Source organism: Hyla sarda, chromosome 1, assembly GCF_029499605.1.
Source record: "Hyla sarda isolate aHylSar1 chromosome 1, aHylSar1.hap1, whole genome shotgun sequence".
NCBI classification, from domain to species: domain Eukaryota; kingdom Metazoa; phylum Chordata; class Amphibia; order Anura; family Hylidae; genus Hyla; species Hyla sarda.
This window is the reverse complement of record NC_079189.1, coordinates 258304381-258319322: the sequence shown is the minus strand read 5'-3', so window position 1 is coordinate 258319322 and position 14942 is coordinate 258304381. Positions and strand designations below refer to the sequence as shown.

The 14942-nt window shown below is 50.5% G+C and overlaps 9 pseudogenes; all 9 read left to right on the top strand.

The window, feature by feature from the left end:
• The first annotated feature begins 80 nt into the window (after nucleotides 1-80).
• On the top strand, nucleotides 81-200 carry LOC130350515 (5S ribosomal RNA; annotated as a pseudogene).
• An 82-nt stretch (nucleotides 201-282) lies between these two features.
• LOC130313880 (5S ribosomal RNA) lies at nucleotides 283-402 on the top strand (annotated as a pseudogene).
• A 2070-nt stretch (nucleotides 403-2472) lies between these two features.
• Nucleotides 2473-2592, top strand: LOC130313869 (5S ribosomal RNA; annotated as a pseudogene).
• A 4657-nt stretch (nucleotides 2593-7249) lies between these two features.
• Nucleotides 7250-7369, top strand: LOC130352218 (5S ribosomal RNA; annotated as a pseudogene).
• A 2279-nt stretch (nucleotides 7370-9648) lies between these two features.
• On the top strand, nucleotides 9649-9768 carry LOC130348538 (5S ribosomal RNA; annotated as a pseudogene).
• An 889-nt stretch (nucleotides 9769-10657) lies between these two features.
• Nucleotides 10658-10777, top strand: LOC130337667 (5S ribosomal RNA; annotated as a pseudogene).
• Nucleotides 10778-11263: 486 nt separating this feature from the next.
• Nucleotides 11264-11383, top strand: LOC130350505 (5S ribosomal RNA; annotated as a pseudogene).
• An 82-nt stretch (nucleotides 11384-11465) lies between these two features.
• On the top strand, nucleotides 11466-11585 carry LOC130313848 (5S ribosomal RNA; annotated as a pseudogene).
• A 2070-nt stretch (nucleotides 11586-13655) lies between these two features.
• Nucleotides 13656-13775, top strand: LOC130313837 (5S ribosomal RNA; annotated as a pseudogene).
• Nucleotides 13776-14942: the final 1167 nt, after the last annotated feature.

Sequence of the window (14942 nt, the reverse complement as noted above, 5' to 3'; positions counted from 1 at the left end):
TTGCTCTGTTGCCGCCTTCCTCTCCGATTAATAAAAATATTTATTGATGCTTAAATCCACAATATACAAGGCGTGAAGCTGTCAACGGCCATCCTAAGCTGAACGCGCCTGCTCTCGTCAGATCGCAGACTGCTACCCAGCTTAGGGCCTGGTAAGTACCAGCATGGGAGACTGGCTGGGAATCCCGGGTGCAGTTGACATTTTAATCTGTTGCCGCCTTCCGCTCCGATTCGGAAAAGGATTTATTGATGCTTAAATGCACAGTATAAAGGGCGTGAAGCTGTCAACGGCCATCCTAAGCTGAACGCGCCTGCTCTCGTCAGATCGCAGACTGCTACCCAGCTTAGGGCCCGGTAAGTACCAGCATGGGAGACTGGCTGGGAATCCCAGGTGTCGTTGACATTTTGCTCTGTTGCCGCCTTACGCTCCGATTCCGAAAAGGATTTATTGATGCTTAAATCCACAGTATACAGGGAGTGAAGATGTCTACGGCCATCCTAAGCTGAATGCGACTGTTCTCGTCAGATCGCAGACTGCTACCCAGCTTCGGGCCTGGTAAGTACCAGCATGGGAGACTGGCTGGGAATCCCGGGTGCAGTTGACATTTTGCTGTGTTTCTGCTCCGATTCCGAAAATTATTTATTGATGCTTAAATCCGCAGTATACAAAGTGTGAAGCTGTCAACGGCCATCCTAAGCTGAACGCGCCTGCTTTCGTCAGATCGCAGACTGCTTCCCAGCTTAGAGCCTTGTAAGTACCAGCATGGGAGACTGGCTGGGAATCCCGGGTGCAGTTGACATTTTAATCTGTTGCCGCCTTTCGCTCCGATTCGGAAAAGGATTTATTGATGCTTAAATCCACAATATACAGGGTGTGAAGCTGTCAACGGCCATCCTGAGCTGAACGCGCCTGCTCTCGCCAGATCGCAGACTCCTACCCAGCTTAGGGCCCGGTAAGTACCAGCATGGGAGACTGGCTGGGAATCTCAGGTGTTGTTGACATTTTGCTCTGTAGCTCTGTAGACATTTTGCTCCGATTCCGAAAAGGATTTATTGATGCTTAAATCCACAATATACAGGGTGTGAAGCCGTCTACGGCTATCCTAAGCTGAATGCGCCTGTTCTTGTCAGATCGCAGACTGCTGCCCGGCAAGTACGGGCATGGGAGACTGGCTGGCAATCCAAGGTGCTATTGACATTTTGATCTGTTGCCGCCTTCCTCTCCGATTAAAAAAATATTTATTGATGCTTAAATCCACAGTATACAAGGCGTGAAGATGTCAATGGCCATCCTAAGCTGAACGCGCCTGCTCTTGTCAGATCGCAGACTGCTACCCAGCTTAGGGCCCGGTAAGTACTGGCATGGGAGACTGGCTGGGAATCCCGGGTGCCGTTGATATTTTGCTCTATTGCTGCCTTCCGCTCCGATTCCGAAAAGAATTTATTGATGCTTAAATCCACAGTATACAAGGTGTGAAGCTGTCGACGGCCATCCTAAGCTTAACGCGCCTGCTCTCGTCAGATCGCAGACTGGTACAGATCTTAGGGCCCGGTAAGTACCGGCATGGGACACTGGCTGGGAATCCCGGCTGCCGGCGACATTTTGCTCTGTTGCCGCCTTCCGTTCCAATTCCGAAAAGGATTTATTGATGCCTAAATGCACAGTATAAAGGGCGAGAAGCTGTCAACGGCCATCCTAAGCTGAACGCGCCTGTTCTCGTCAGATCGCAGACTGCTACCCCGCTTCGGGCCTGGTAAGTACCAGCAAGGGAGACTGGCTGGGAATCCCGGGTGCAGTTGACATTTTGCTCTGTTTCTGCTCCGATTCCGAAAATTATTTATTGATGCTTAAATCCACAGTATACAAAGTGTGAAGCTGTCAACGGCCATCCTAAGCTGAACGCGCCTGCTCTCGTCAGATCGCAGACTGCTACCCAGCTTAGGTCCTGGTAAGTACCAGCATGGGAGACTAGCTGGGAATCCCGGGTGCAGTTGACATTTTAATCTGTTGCCGCCTTCCGCTCCGATTCGGAAAAGGATTTATTGATGCTTAAATCCACAATATACAGGGTGTGAAGCTGTCAACGGCCATCCGAAGCCTGAACGTGCCTGCTCTCCTCAGATCGCAGACTGCTGCCCGGCAGTTACCGGCATGGGAGACTGGCTGGCAATCCAAGGTGCCATTGACATTTTGCTCTGTTGCCGCCTTCCTCTCCGATTAATAAAAATATTTATTGATGCTTAAATCCACAATATACAAGGCGTGAAGCTGTCAACGTCCATCCTAAGCTGAACGTGCCTGCTCTCATCAGATCGCAGACTGCTACCCAGCTTAGGGCCTGGTAAGTACCAGCATGGGAGACTGGCTGGGAATCCCGGGTGCAGTTGACATTTTAATCTGTTGCCGCCTTCCGCTCCGATTCGGAAAAGGATTTATTGATGCTTAAATGCACAGTATAAAGGGCATGAAGCTGTCAACGGCCATCCTAAGCTGAACGCGCCTGCTCTCGTCAGATCGCAGACTGCTACCCAGCTTAGGGCCCGGTAAGTACCAGCATGGGAGACTGGCTGGGAATCCCAGGTGTCGTTGACATTTTGCTCTGTTGCCGCCTTACGCTCCGATTCCGAAAATGATTTATTGATGCTTAAATCCACAGTATACAGAGTGTGAAGATGTCTACGGCCATCCTAAGCTGAATGCAACTGTTCTCGTCAGATCGCAGACTGCTACCCAGCTTCGGGCCTGGTAAGTACCAGCATGGGAGACTGGCTGGGAATCCCGGGTGCAGTTGCCATTTTGCTCTGTTTCTGCTCCGATTCCGAAAATTATTTATTGATGTTTAAATCCACAGTATACAAAGCGTGAAGCTGTCAACGGCCATCCTAAGCTGAACGCACCTGCTTTCGTCAGATCGCAGACTGCTACCCAGCTTAGAGCCTTGTAAGTACCAGCATGGGAGACTGGCTGGGAATCCCGGGTGCAGTTGACATTTTAATCTGTTGCCGCCTTCCCCTCCGATTCGGAAAAGGATTTATTGATGCTTAAATCCACAATATACAGGGTGTGAAGCTGTCAACAGCCATCCTAAGCCTGAACGTGCCTGCTCTCCTCAGATCGCAGACTGCTGCCCGGCAGTTACCGGCATGGGAGACTGGCTGGCAATCCAAGGTGCCATTGACATTTTGCTCTGTTGCCGCCTTCCTCTCCGATTAAAAAATATTTATTGATGCTTAAATCCACAATATACACGGCGTGAAGATGTCAACGGCCATCCTAAGCTGAATGCGCCTGCTCTCGTTAGATCGCAGACGTCTACCCAGCTTAGGGCCCAGTAAGTACCGGCATGGGAGACTGGCTGGGAATCCCGGGTGCAGTTGACATTTTGCTCTGTTGCCGCCTTCCGCTCCGATTTCGAAAATAATTTATTGATGCTTAAATCCACAGTATACAAGGTGTGAAGCTGTCGACGGCCATCCTAAGCTTAACGCGCCTGCTCTCGTCAGATCGCAGACTGGTACAGATCTTAGGGCCCGGTAAGTACCGGCATGGGACACTGGCTGGGAATCCCGGCTGCCGTTGACATTTTGCTCTGTTGCCGCCTTCCGTTCCGTTCCGATTCCGAAAAGGTTTTATTGATGCTTAAATGCACAGTATACAAAGTGTGAAGCTGTCAACGGCCATCCTAAGCTGAACGCGCCTGCTCTCGTCAGATTGCAGACTGCTACCCAGCTTAGGGCCCGGTAAGTACCAGCATGGGAGACTGGCTGGGAATCTCAGGTGTTGTTGACATTTTGCTCTGTAGCTCTGTAGACATTTTGCTCCGATTCCGAAAAGGATTTATTGATGCTTAAATCCACAATATACAGGGTGTGAAGTCGTCTACGGCTATCCTAAGCTGAATGCGCCTGTTCTTGTCAGATCGCAGACTGCTGCCCGGCAAGTACAGGCATGGGAGACTGGCTCGCAATCCAAGGTGCTATTGACATTTTGATCTGTTGCCGCCTTCCTCTCCGATTAAAAAAAATATTTATTGATGCTTAAATCCACAGTATACAAGGAGTGAAGATGTCAACGGCCATCCTAAGCTGAACGCGCCAGCTCTTGTCAGATCGCAGACTGCTACCCAGCTTAGGGCCCGGTAAGTACTGGCATGTGAGACTGGCTGGGAATCCCGGGTGCCGTTGATATTTTGCTCTATTGCTGCCTTCCGCTCTGATTCCGAAAAGAATTTATTGATGCTTAAATCCACAGTATACAAGGTGTGAAGCTGTCGACGGCCATCCTAAGCTTAACCCGCCTGCTCTCGTCAGATCGCAGACTGGTACAGATCTTAGGGCCCGGTAAGTACCGGCATGGGACACTGGCTGGGAATCCCGGCTGCCGTTGACATTTTGCTCTGTTGCCGCCTTCCGTTCCAATTCCGAAAAGGATTTATTGATGCCTAAATGCACAGTATAAAGGGCGAGAAGCTGTCAACGGCCATCCTAAGCTGAACGCGCCTGTTCTCGTCAGATCGCAGACTGCTACCCAGCTTCGGGCCTGGTAAGTACCAGCAAGGGAGACTGGCTGGGAATCCCGGGTGCAGTTGACATTTTGCTCTGTTTCTGCTCCGATTCCGAAAATTATTTATTGATGCTTAAATCCACAGTATACAAAGTGTGAAGCTGTCAACGGCCATCCTAAGCTGAACGCGCCTGCTCTCGTCAGATCGCAGACTGCTACCCAGCTTAGGTCCTGGTAAGTACCAGCATGGGAGACTGGCTGGGAATCCCGGGTGCAGTTGACATTTTAATCTGTTGCCGCCTTCCGCTCCGATTCGGAAAAGGATTTATTGATGCTTAAATCCACAATATACAGGGTGTGAAGCTGTCAACGGCCATCCTAAGCCTGAACGTGCCTGCTTTCCTCAGATCGCAGACTGCTGCCCGGCAGTTACCGGCATGGGAGTCTGGCTGGCAATCCAAGGTGCCATTGACATTTTGCTCTGTTGCCGCCTTCCTCTCCGATGAAAAAAATATTTATTGATGCTTAAATCCACAATATACAAGGCGTGAAGATGTCAACAGCCATCCTAAGCTGAACACGCCTGCTCTCGTCAGATCGCAGACTGCTACCCAGCTTAGGGCCCAGTAAGTACCGGCATGGGAGACTGGCTTGGAATCCCGGGTGCAGTTGACATTTTGCTCTGTTGCCGCCTTCCGCTCCGATTCCGAAAATAATTTATTGATGCTTAAATCCACAGTATACAAGGTGTGAAGCTGTCGACAGCCATCCTAAGCTTAACGCGCCTGCTCTTGTCAGATAGCGGACTGGTACAGATCTTAGGGCCCGGTAAGTACCGGCATGGGACACTGGCTGGGAATCCCGGCTGCCGTTGACATTTTGCTCTGTTGCCGCCTTCCGTTCCAATTCCGAAAAGGATTTATTGATGCCTAAATGCACAGTATAAAGAGCGAGAAGCTGTCAACGGCCATCCTAAGCTGAACGCGCCTGCTCTCGTCAGATCGCAGACTGCTACCCAACTTAGGGCCCGGTAAGTACCAGCATGGGAGACTGGCTGGGAATCTCAGGTGTTGTTGACATTTTGCTCTGTAGCTCTGTAGACATTTTGCTCCGATTCCGAAAAGGATTTATTGATGCTTAAATCCCCAATATACAGGGTGTGAAGTCGTCTACGGCTATCCTAAGCTGAATGCGCCTGTTCTTGTCAGATCGCAGACTGCTGCCCGGCAAGTACGGGCATGGGAGACTGGCTGGCAATCCAAGGTGCTATTGACATTTTGATCTGTTGCCGCCTTCCTCTCCGATTAAAAAAAATATTTATTGATGCTTAAATCCACAGTATACAAGGCGTGAAGATGTCAACGGCCATCCTAAGCAGAACGCGCCTGCTCTCGTCAGATCGCAGACTGCTACCCAACTTAGGGCCCAGTAAGTACTGGCATGGGAGACTGGCTGGGAATCCCGGGTGCCGTTGATATTTTGCTCTATTGCTGCCTTCCGCTCCTATTCCGAAAATAATTTATTGATGCTTAAATCCACAGTATACAAGGTGTGAAGCTGTCGACGGCCATCCTAAGCTTAACGCGCCTGCTCTCGTCAGATCGCAGACTGCTACCCAGCTTAGGGCCCGGTAAGTACCGGAATGGGACACTGGCTGGGAATCCCGGCTGCCGTTGACATTTTGCTCTGTTGCCGCCTTCCTCTCCGATTCCGAAAAGGATTTATTGATGCTTAAATGCACAGTATAAAAAGCATGAAGCTGTCAATGGCCATCCTAAGCTGAACGCGCCTGTTCTCGTCAGATCGCAGATTGCTACCCAGCTTCGGGCCCGGTAAGTACCAGCATGGGAGACTGGCTGGGAATCCCCGGTGCAGTTGACATTTTGCTCTGTTTCTGCTCCGATTCCGAAAATTATTTATTGATGCTTAAATCCACAGTATACAAAGTGTGAACCTGTCAACGGCAATCCTAAGCAGAACGCGCCTGCTCTCGTCAGATCGCAGACTGCTACCCAGCTTAGGGCCTGGTAAGTACCAGCATGGGAGACTGGCTGGGAATCCCGGGTGCAGTTGACATTTTAATCTGTTGCCGCCTTCCGCTCCGATTCGGAAAAGGATTTATTGATGCTTAAATCCACAATATACAGGGTGTGAAGCTGTCAACGGCCATCCTAAGCCTGAACGTGCCTGCTCTCCTCAGATCGCAGACTGCTGCCCGGCAGTTACCGGCATGGGAGACTGGCTGGCAATCCAAGGTGCCATTGACATTTTGCTCTGTTGCCGCCTTCCTCTCCGATTAAAAAAATATTTATTGATGCTTAAATCCACAATATACAAGGCGTGAAGATGTCAACAGCCATACTAAGCTGAACGCGCCTGCGCTCGTCAGATCGCAGACTGCTACCCAGCTTAGGGCCCAGTAAGTACCGGCATGGGAGACTGGCTGGTAATCCCGGTTGACATTTAGCTCTATTGCTGCCTTCCCCTCCGATTCCGAAAATAATTTATTGATGCTTAATTCCACAGTATACAAGGTGTGAAGCTGTCGACGGCCATCCTAAGCTTAACGCGCCTGCTCTCGTCAGATCGCAGACTGGTACAGATCTTAGGGCCCGGTAAGTACCGGCATGGGACACTGGCTGGTAATCCCGGCTGCCGTTGACATTTTGCTCTGTTGCCGCCTTCCGTTCCAATTCCGAAAAGGATTTATTGATGCCTAAATGCACAGTATAAAGAGCGAGAAGCTGTCAACGGCCATCCTAAGCTGAACGCGCCTGCTCTCGTCAGATCGCAGACTGCTACCCAACTTAGGGCCCGGTAAGTACCAGCATGGGAGACTGGCTGGGAAGCCCAGGTGTCGTTGACATTTTGCTCTGTTGCCGCCTTCCGCTTCGATTCCGAAAAGGATTTATTAATGCTTAAATCCACAGTATACAGGGTGTGAAGATGTCTATGGCCATCCTAAGCTGAATGTGCCTGTTCTCATCAGATTGCAGACTGCTACCCAACTTCGGGCCTGGTAAGTACCAGCATGGGAGACTGGCTGGGTTTCCCGGGTGCAGTTGACATTTTGCTCTGTTTCTGCTCTGTTTCTGCTGCGATTCTGAATTTTTTTTTATTGATGCTTAAATCCACAGTATACAAAGTGTGAAGCTGTCAACGGCCATCCTAAGCTGAACGCGCCTGCTCTCGTCAGATCGCAGACTGCTATCCAGCTTAGGGCCTGGTAAGTACCAGCATGGGAGACTGGCTGGGAATCCAGGGTGCAGTTGACATTTTAATCTGTTGCCGCCTTTCGCTCCGATTCGAAAAAGGATTTATTGATGCTTAAATCCACAATATACAGGGTGTGAAGCTGTCAACGGCCATCCTAAGCCTGAACGTGCCTGCTCTCCTCAGATCGCAGACTGCTGCCCGGCAGTTACCGGCATGGAAGATTGGCTGGCAATCCAAGGTGCCATTGACATTTTGCTCTGTTGCCGCATTCCTCTCCGATTAATAAAAATATTTATTGATGCTTAAATCCACAATATACAAGGCGTGAAGCTGTCAACGGCCATCCTAAGCTGAACGCGCCTGCTCCCGTCAGATCGCAGACTGCTACCCAGCTTAGGGCCTGGTAAGTACCAGCATGGGAGACTGGCTGGGAATCCAGGGTGCAGCTGACATTTTAATCTGTTGCCGCCTTCCGCTCCGATTCGGAAAAGGATTTATTGATGCTTAAATGCACAGTATAAAAAGCATGAAGCTGTCAATGGCCATCCTAAGCTGAACGCGCCTGCTCTCGTCAGATCGCAGACTGGTACAGATCTTAGGGCCCGGTAAGTACCGGCATGGGACACTGGCTGGGAATCCCGGGTGCAGTTGACATTTTAATCTGTTGCCGCCTTACGCTCCGATTCGGAAAAGGATTTATTGATGCTTAAATGCACAGTATAAAGGGCGTGAAGATGTCAACGGCCATCCTAAGCTGAACGCGCCTGCTCTCATCAGAGCGCAGACTGCTACCCAGCTTAGGGCCCGGTAAGTCCCGGCATGGGAGACTGGCTGGGAATCCCAGGTGTCGTTGACATTTTGCTCTGTTGCCGCCTTACGCTCCGATTCCGAAAAGGATTTATTGATGCTTAAATCCACAGTATACAGGGTGTGAAGTTGTCTACGGCCATCCTAAGCTGAATGTGCCTGTTCTCGTCAGATCGCAGACTGCTACCCTGCTTCGGGCCTGATAAGTACCAGCATGGGAGACTGGCTGGGAATCCCGGGTGCAGTTGACATTTTGCTCTGTTTCTGCTCCGATTCCGAAAATTATTTATTGATGCTTAAATCCACAGTATACAAAGTGTGAAGCTGTCAACGGCCATCCTAAGCTAAATGCACCTGCTCTCGTCAGATCGCAGACTGCTACCCAGCTTAGGGCCTGGTAAGTACCAGCATGGGAGACTGGCTGGGAATCCCGGGTGCAGTTGACATTTTAATCTGTTGCCGCCTTCCGCTCAGATTCGGAAAAGGATTTATTGATGCTTAAATCCACAATAAACAGGGTGTGAAGCTGTCAACGGCCATCCTAAGCCTGAACGTGCCTGCTCTCCTCAGATCGCAGACTGCTGCCCGGCAGTTACCGGCATGGGAGACTGGCTGGCAATCCAAGGTGCCATTGACATTTTGCTCTGTTGCCGCCTTCCTCTCCGATTAAAAAAATATTTATTGATGCTTAATTCCACAATATACAAGGCGTGAAGATGTCAACGGCCATCCTAAGCTGAACGCGCCTGCTCTCGTCAGATCGCAGACTGCTACCCAGCTTAGGGCCCAGTAAGTACCGGCATGGGAGACTGGCTGGGAATCCCGGGTGCAGTTGACATTTTGCTCTGTTGCCGCCTTCCGCTCCGATTCCGAAAATAATTTATTGATGCTTAAATCCACAGTATACAAGGTGTGAAGCTGTCGACGGCCATCCTAAACTTAACGCGCCTGCTCTCGTCAGATCGCAGACTGGTACAGATCTTAGGGCCCGGTATGTACCGGCATGGGACACTGGCTGGGAATCCCGGCTGCCGCTGACATTTTGCTCTGTTGCCGCCTTCCGTTCCGATTCCGAAAAGGATTTATTGATGCTTAAATGCACAGTATACAAAGTGTGAAGCTGTCAACGGCCATCCTAAGCTGAACGCGCCTGCTCTCGTCAGATCGCAGACTGCTATCCAGCTTAGGGCCTGGTAAGTACCAGCATGGGAGACTGGCTGGGAATCCCGGGTGCAGTTGACATTTTAATCTGTTGCCGCCTTCCGCTCCGATTCGGAAAAGGATTTATTGATGCTTAAATGCACAGTATAAAGGCCATGAAGCTGTTAATGGCCATCCTAAGCTGAACACGCCTGCTCTCGTCAGATTGCAGACTGCTACCCAGCTTAGGGCCCAGTAAGTACCTGCATGGGAGACTGGCTGGGAATCTCAGGTGTTGTTGACATTTTGCTCTGTAGCTCTGTAGACATTTTGCTCCGACTCCAAAAAGGATTTATTGATGCTTAAATCCACAATATACAGGGTGTGAAGCCGTCTACGGCTATCCTAAGCTGAATGCGCCTGTTCTTGTCAGATCGCAGACTGCTGCCCGGCAAGTACGGGCATGGGAGACTGGCTGGCAATCCAAGGTGCTATTGACATTTTGATCTGTTGCCGCCTTACTCTCTGATTAAAAAAAATATTTATTGATGCTTAAATCAACAGTATACAAGGCGTGAAGATGTCAACGGCCATCCTAAGCTGAACGCGCCTGCTCTTGTCAGATCGCAGACTGCTTCCCAGCTTAGGGCCCGGTAAGTACTGGCATGGGAGACTGGCTGGGAATCCCAGGTGCCGTTGACATTTTGCTCTATTGCTGCCTTCCGCTCCGATTCCGAAAAGAATTTATTGATGCTTAAATCCACAGTATACAAGGTGTGAAGCTGTCGACGGCCATCCTAAGCTTAACGCGCCTGCTCTCGTCAGATCGCAGACTGGTACAGATCTTAGGGCCCGGTAAGTACCGGCATGGGACACTGGCTGGGAATCCCGGCTGCCGTTGACATTTTGCTCTGTTGCCGCCTTCCGTTCCGTTCCGATTCCGAAAAGGTTTTATTGATGCTTAAATGCACAGTATAAAGGGCGAGAAGCTGTCAACGGCCATCCTAAGCTGAACTCGCCTGCTCTCGTCAGATCGCAGACTGCTACCCAGCTTAGGGCCCGGTAAGTACCAGCATGGGAGACTGGCTGGGAATCCCAGGTGTCGTTGACATTTTGCTCTGTTGCCGCCTTTCGCTCCGATTCCGAAAAGGATTTATTGATGCTTAAATCCACAGTATACAGGGTGTGAAGATGTCTACGGCCATCCTAAGCTGAACGCGCCTGCTCTCATCAGATCGCAGACTGCTACCCAGCTTAGGGCCCAGTAAGTACCGGCATGGGAGATTGGCTGGGAATCCCGGGTGCAGTTGACATTTTGCTCTGTTGCCGCCTTCCCTTCCGATTTCGAAAAGGATTTATTGATGCTTAAATGCACAGTATAAAAAGCATGAAGCTGTCAATGGCCATCCTAAGCTGAACGTGCCTGCTCTTGTTAGATCGCAGACGGCTACCCAGCTTAGGGCTCGGTAAGTACCGGCATGGGAGATTGGCTGGCAATCCAAGGTGCCATTGACATTTTGCTCTGTTGCCGCCTTCCTCTCCGATTAATAAAAATATTTATTGATGCTTAAATCCACAATATACAAGGCGTGAAGCTGTCAACGGCCATCCTAAGCTGAACGCGCCTGCTCTCGTCAGATCGCAGACTGCTACCCAGCTTAGGGCCTGGTAAGTACCAGCATGGGAGACTGGCTGGGAATCCCGGGTGCAGTTGACATTTTAATCTGTTGCCGCCTTCCGCTCCGATTCGGAAAAGGATTTATTGATGCTTAAATGCACAGTATAAAGGGCGTGAAGCTGTCAACGGCCATCCTAAGCTGAACGCGCCTGCTCTCGTCAGATCGCAGACTGCTACCCAGCTTAGGGCCCGGTAAGTACCAGCATGGGAGACTGGCTGGGAATCCCAGGTGTCGTTGACATTTTGCTCTGTTGCCGCCTTACGCTCCGATTCCGAAAAGGATTTATTGATGCTTAAATCCACAGTATACAGGGAGTGAAGATGTCTACGGCCATCCTAAGCTGAATGCGACTGTTCTCGTCAGATCGCAGACTGCTACCCAGCTTCGGGCCTGGTAAGTACCAGCATGGGAGACTGGCTGGGAATCCCGGGTGCAGTTGACATTTTGCTGTGTTTCTGCTCCGATTCCGAAAATTATTTATTGATGCTTAAATCCGCAGTATACAAAGTGTGAAGCTGTCAACGGCCATCCTAAGCTGAACGCGCCTGCTTTCGTCAGATCGCAGACTGCTTCCCAGCTTAGAGCCTTGTAAGTACCAGCATGGGAGACTGGCTGGGAATCCCGGGTGCAGTTGACATTTTAATCTGTTGCCGCCTTTCGCTCCGATTCGGAAAAGGATTTATTGATGCTTAAATCCACAATATACAGGGTGTGAAGCTGTCAACGGCCATCCTGAGCTGAACGCGCCTGCTCTCGCCAGATCGCAGACTCCTACCCAGCTTAGGGCCCGGTAAGTACCAGCATGGGAGACTGGCTGGGAATCTCAGGTGTTCTTGACATTTTGCTCTGTAGCTCTGTAGACATTTTGCTCCGATTCCGAAAAGGATTTATTGATGCTTAAATCCACAATATACAGGGTGTGAAGCCGTCTACGGCTATCCTAAGCTGAATGCGCCTGTTCTTGTCAGATCGCATACTGCTGCCCGGCAAGTACGGGCATGGGAGACTGGCTGGCAATCCAAGGTGCTATTGACATTTTGATCTGTTGCCGCCTTCCTCTCCGATTAAAAAAATATTTATTGATGCTTAAATCCACAATATACAAGGCGTGAAGATGTCAACGGCCATCCTAAGCTGAACGCGCCTGCTCTTGTCAGATCGCAGACTGCTACCCAGCTTAGGGCCCGGTAAGTACTGGCATGGGAGACTGGCTGGGAATCCCGGGTGCCGTTGATATTTTGCTCTATTGCTGCCTTCCGCTCCGATTCCGAAAAGAATTTATTGATGCTTAAATCCACAGTATACAAGGTGTGAAGCTGTCGACGGCCATCCTAAGCTTAACGCGCCTGCTCTCGTCAGATCGCAGACTGGTACAGATCTTAGGGCCCGGTAAGTACCGGCATGGGACACTGGCTGGGAATCCCGGCTGCCGGCGACATTTTGCTCTGTTGCCGCCTTCCGTTCCAATTCCGAAAAGGATTTATTGATGCCTAAATGCACAGTATAAAGGGCGAGAAGCTGTCAACGGCCATCCTAAGCTGAACGCGCCTGTTCTCGTCAGATCGCAGACTGCTACCCCGCTTCGGGCCTGGTAAGTACCAGCAAGGGAGACTGGCTGGGAATCCCGGGTGCAGTTGACATTTTGCTCTGTTTCTGCTCCGATTCCGAAAATTATTTATTGATGCTTAAATCCACAGTATACAAAGTGTGAAGCTGTCAACGGCCATCCTAAGCTGAACGCGCCTGCTCTCGTCAGATCGCAGACTGCTACCCAGCTTAGGTCCTGGTAAGTACCAGCATGGGAGACTAGCTGGGAATCCCGGGTGCAGTTGACATTTTAATCTGTTGCCGCCTTCCGCTCCGATTCGGAAAAGGATTTATTGATGCTTAAATCCACAATATACAGGGTGTGAAGCTGTCAACGGCCATCCGAAGCCTGAACGTGCCTGCTCTCCTCAGATCGCAGACTGCTGCCCGGCAGTTACCGGCATGGGAGACTGGCTGGCAATCCAAGGTGCCATTGACATTTTGCTCTGTTGCCGCCTTCCTCTCCGATTAATAAAAATATTTATTGATGCTTAAATCCACAATATACAAGGCGTGAAGCTGTCAACGTCCATCCTAAGCTGAACGTGCCTGCTCTCATCAGATCGCAGACTGCTACCCAGCTTAGGGCCTGGTAAGTACCAGCATGGGAGACTGGCTGGGAATCCCGGGTGCAGTTGACATTTTAATCTGTTGCCGCCTTCCGCTCCGATTCGGAAAAGGATTTATTGATGCTTAAATGCACAGTATAAAGGGCATGAAGCTGTCAACGGCCATCCTAAGCTGAACGCGCCTGCTCTCGTCAGATCGCAGACTGCTACCCAGCTTAGGGCCCGGTAAGTACCAGCATGGGAGACTGGCTGGGAATCCCAGGTGTCGTTGACATTTTGCTCTGTTGCCGCCTTACGCTCCGATTCCGAAAATGATTTATTGATGCTTAAATCCACAGTATACAGAGTGTGAAGATGTCTACGGCCATCCTAAGCTGAATGCAACTGTTCTCGTCAGATCGCAGACTGCTACCCAGCTTCGGGCCTGGTAAGTACCAGCATGGGAGACTGGCTGGGAATCCCGGGTGCAGTTGCCATTTTGCTCTGTTTCTGCTCCGATTCCGAAAATTATTTATTGATGCTTAAATCCACAGTATACAAAGCGTGAAGCTGTCAACGGCCATCCTAAGCTGAACGCACCTGCTTTCGTCAGATCGCAGACTGCTACCCAGCTTAGAGCCTTGTAAGTACCAGCATGGGAGACTGGCTGGGAATCCCGGGTGCAGTTGACATTTTAATCTGTTGCCGCCTTCCCCTCCGATTCGGAAAAGGATTTATTGATGCTTAAATCCACAATATACAGGGTGTGAAGCTGTCAACAGCCATCCTAAGCCTGAACGTGCCTGCTCTCCTCAGATCGCAGACTGCTGCCCGGCAGTTACCGGCATGGGAGACTGGCTGGCAATCCAAGGTGCCATTGACATTTTGCTCTGTTGCCGCCTTCCTCTCCGATTAAAAAATATTTATTGATGCTTAAATCCACAATATACACGGCGTGAAGATGTCAACGGCCATCCTAAGCTGAACGCGCCTGCTCTCGTTAGATCGCAGACGTCTACCCAGCTTAGGGCCCAGTAAGTACCGGCATGGGAGACTGGCTGGGAATCCCGGGTGCAGTTGACATTTTGCTCTGTTGCCGCCTTCCGCTCCGATTTCGAAAATAATTTATTGATGCTTAAATCCACAGTATACAAGGTGTGAAGCTGTCGACGGCCATCCTAAGCTTAACGCGCCTGCTCTCGTCAGATCGCAGACTGGTACAGATCTTAGGGCCCGGTAAGTACCGGCATGGGACACTGGCTGGGAATCCCGGCTGCCGTTGACATTTTGCTCTGTTGCCGCCTTCCGTTCCGATTCCGAAAAGGTTTTATTGATGCTTAAATGCACAGTATACAAAGTGTGAAGCTGTCAACGGCCATCCTAAGCTGAACGCGCCTGCTCTCGTCAGATTGCAGACTGCTACCCAGCTTAGGGCCCGGTAAGTACCAGCATGGGAGACTGG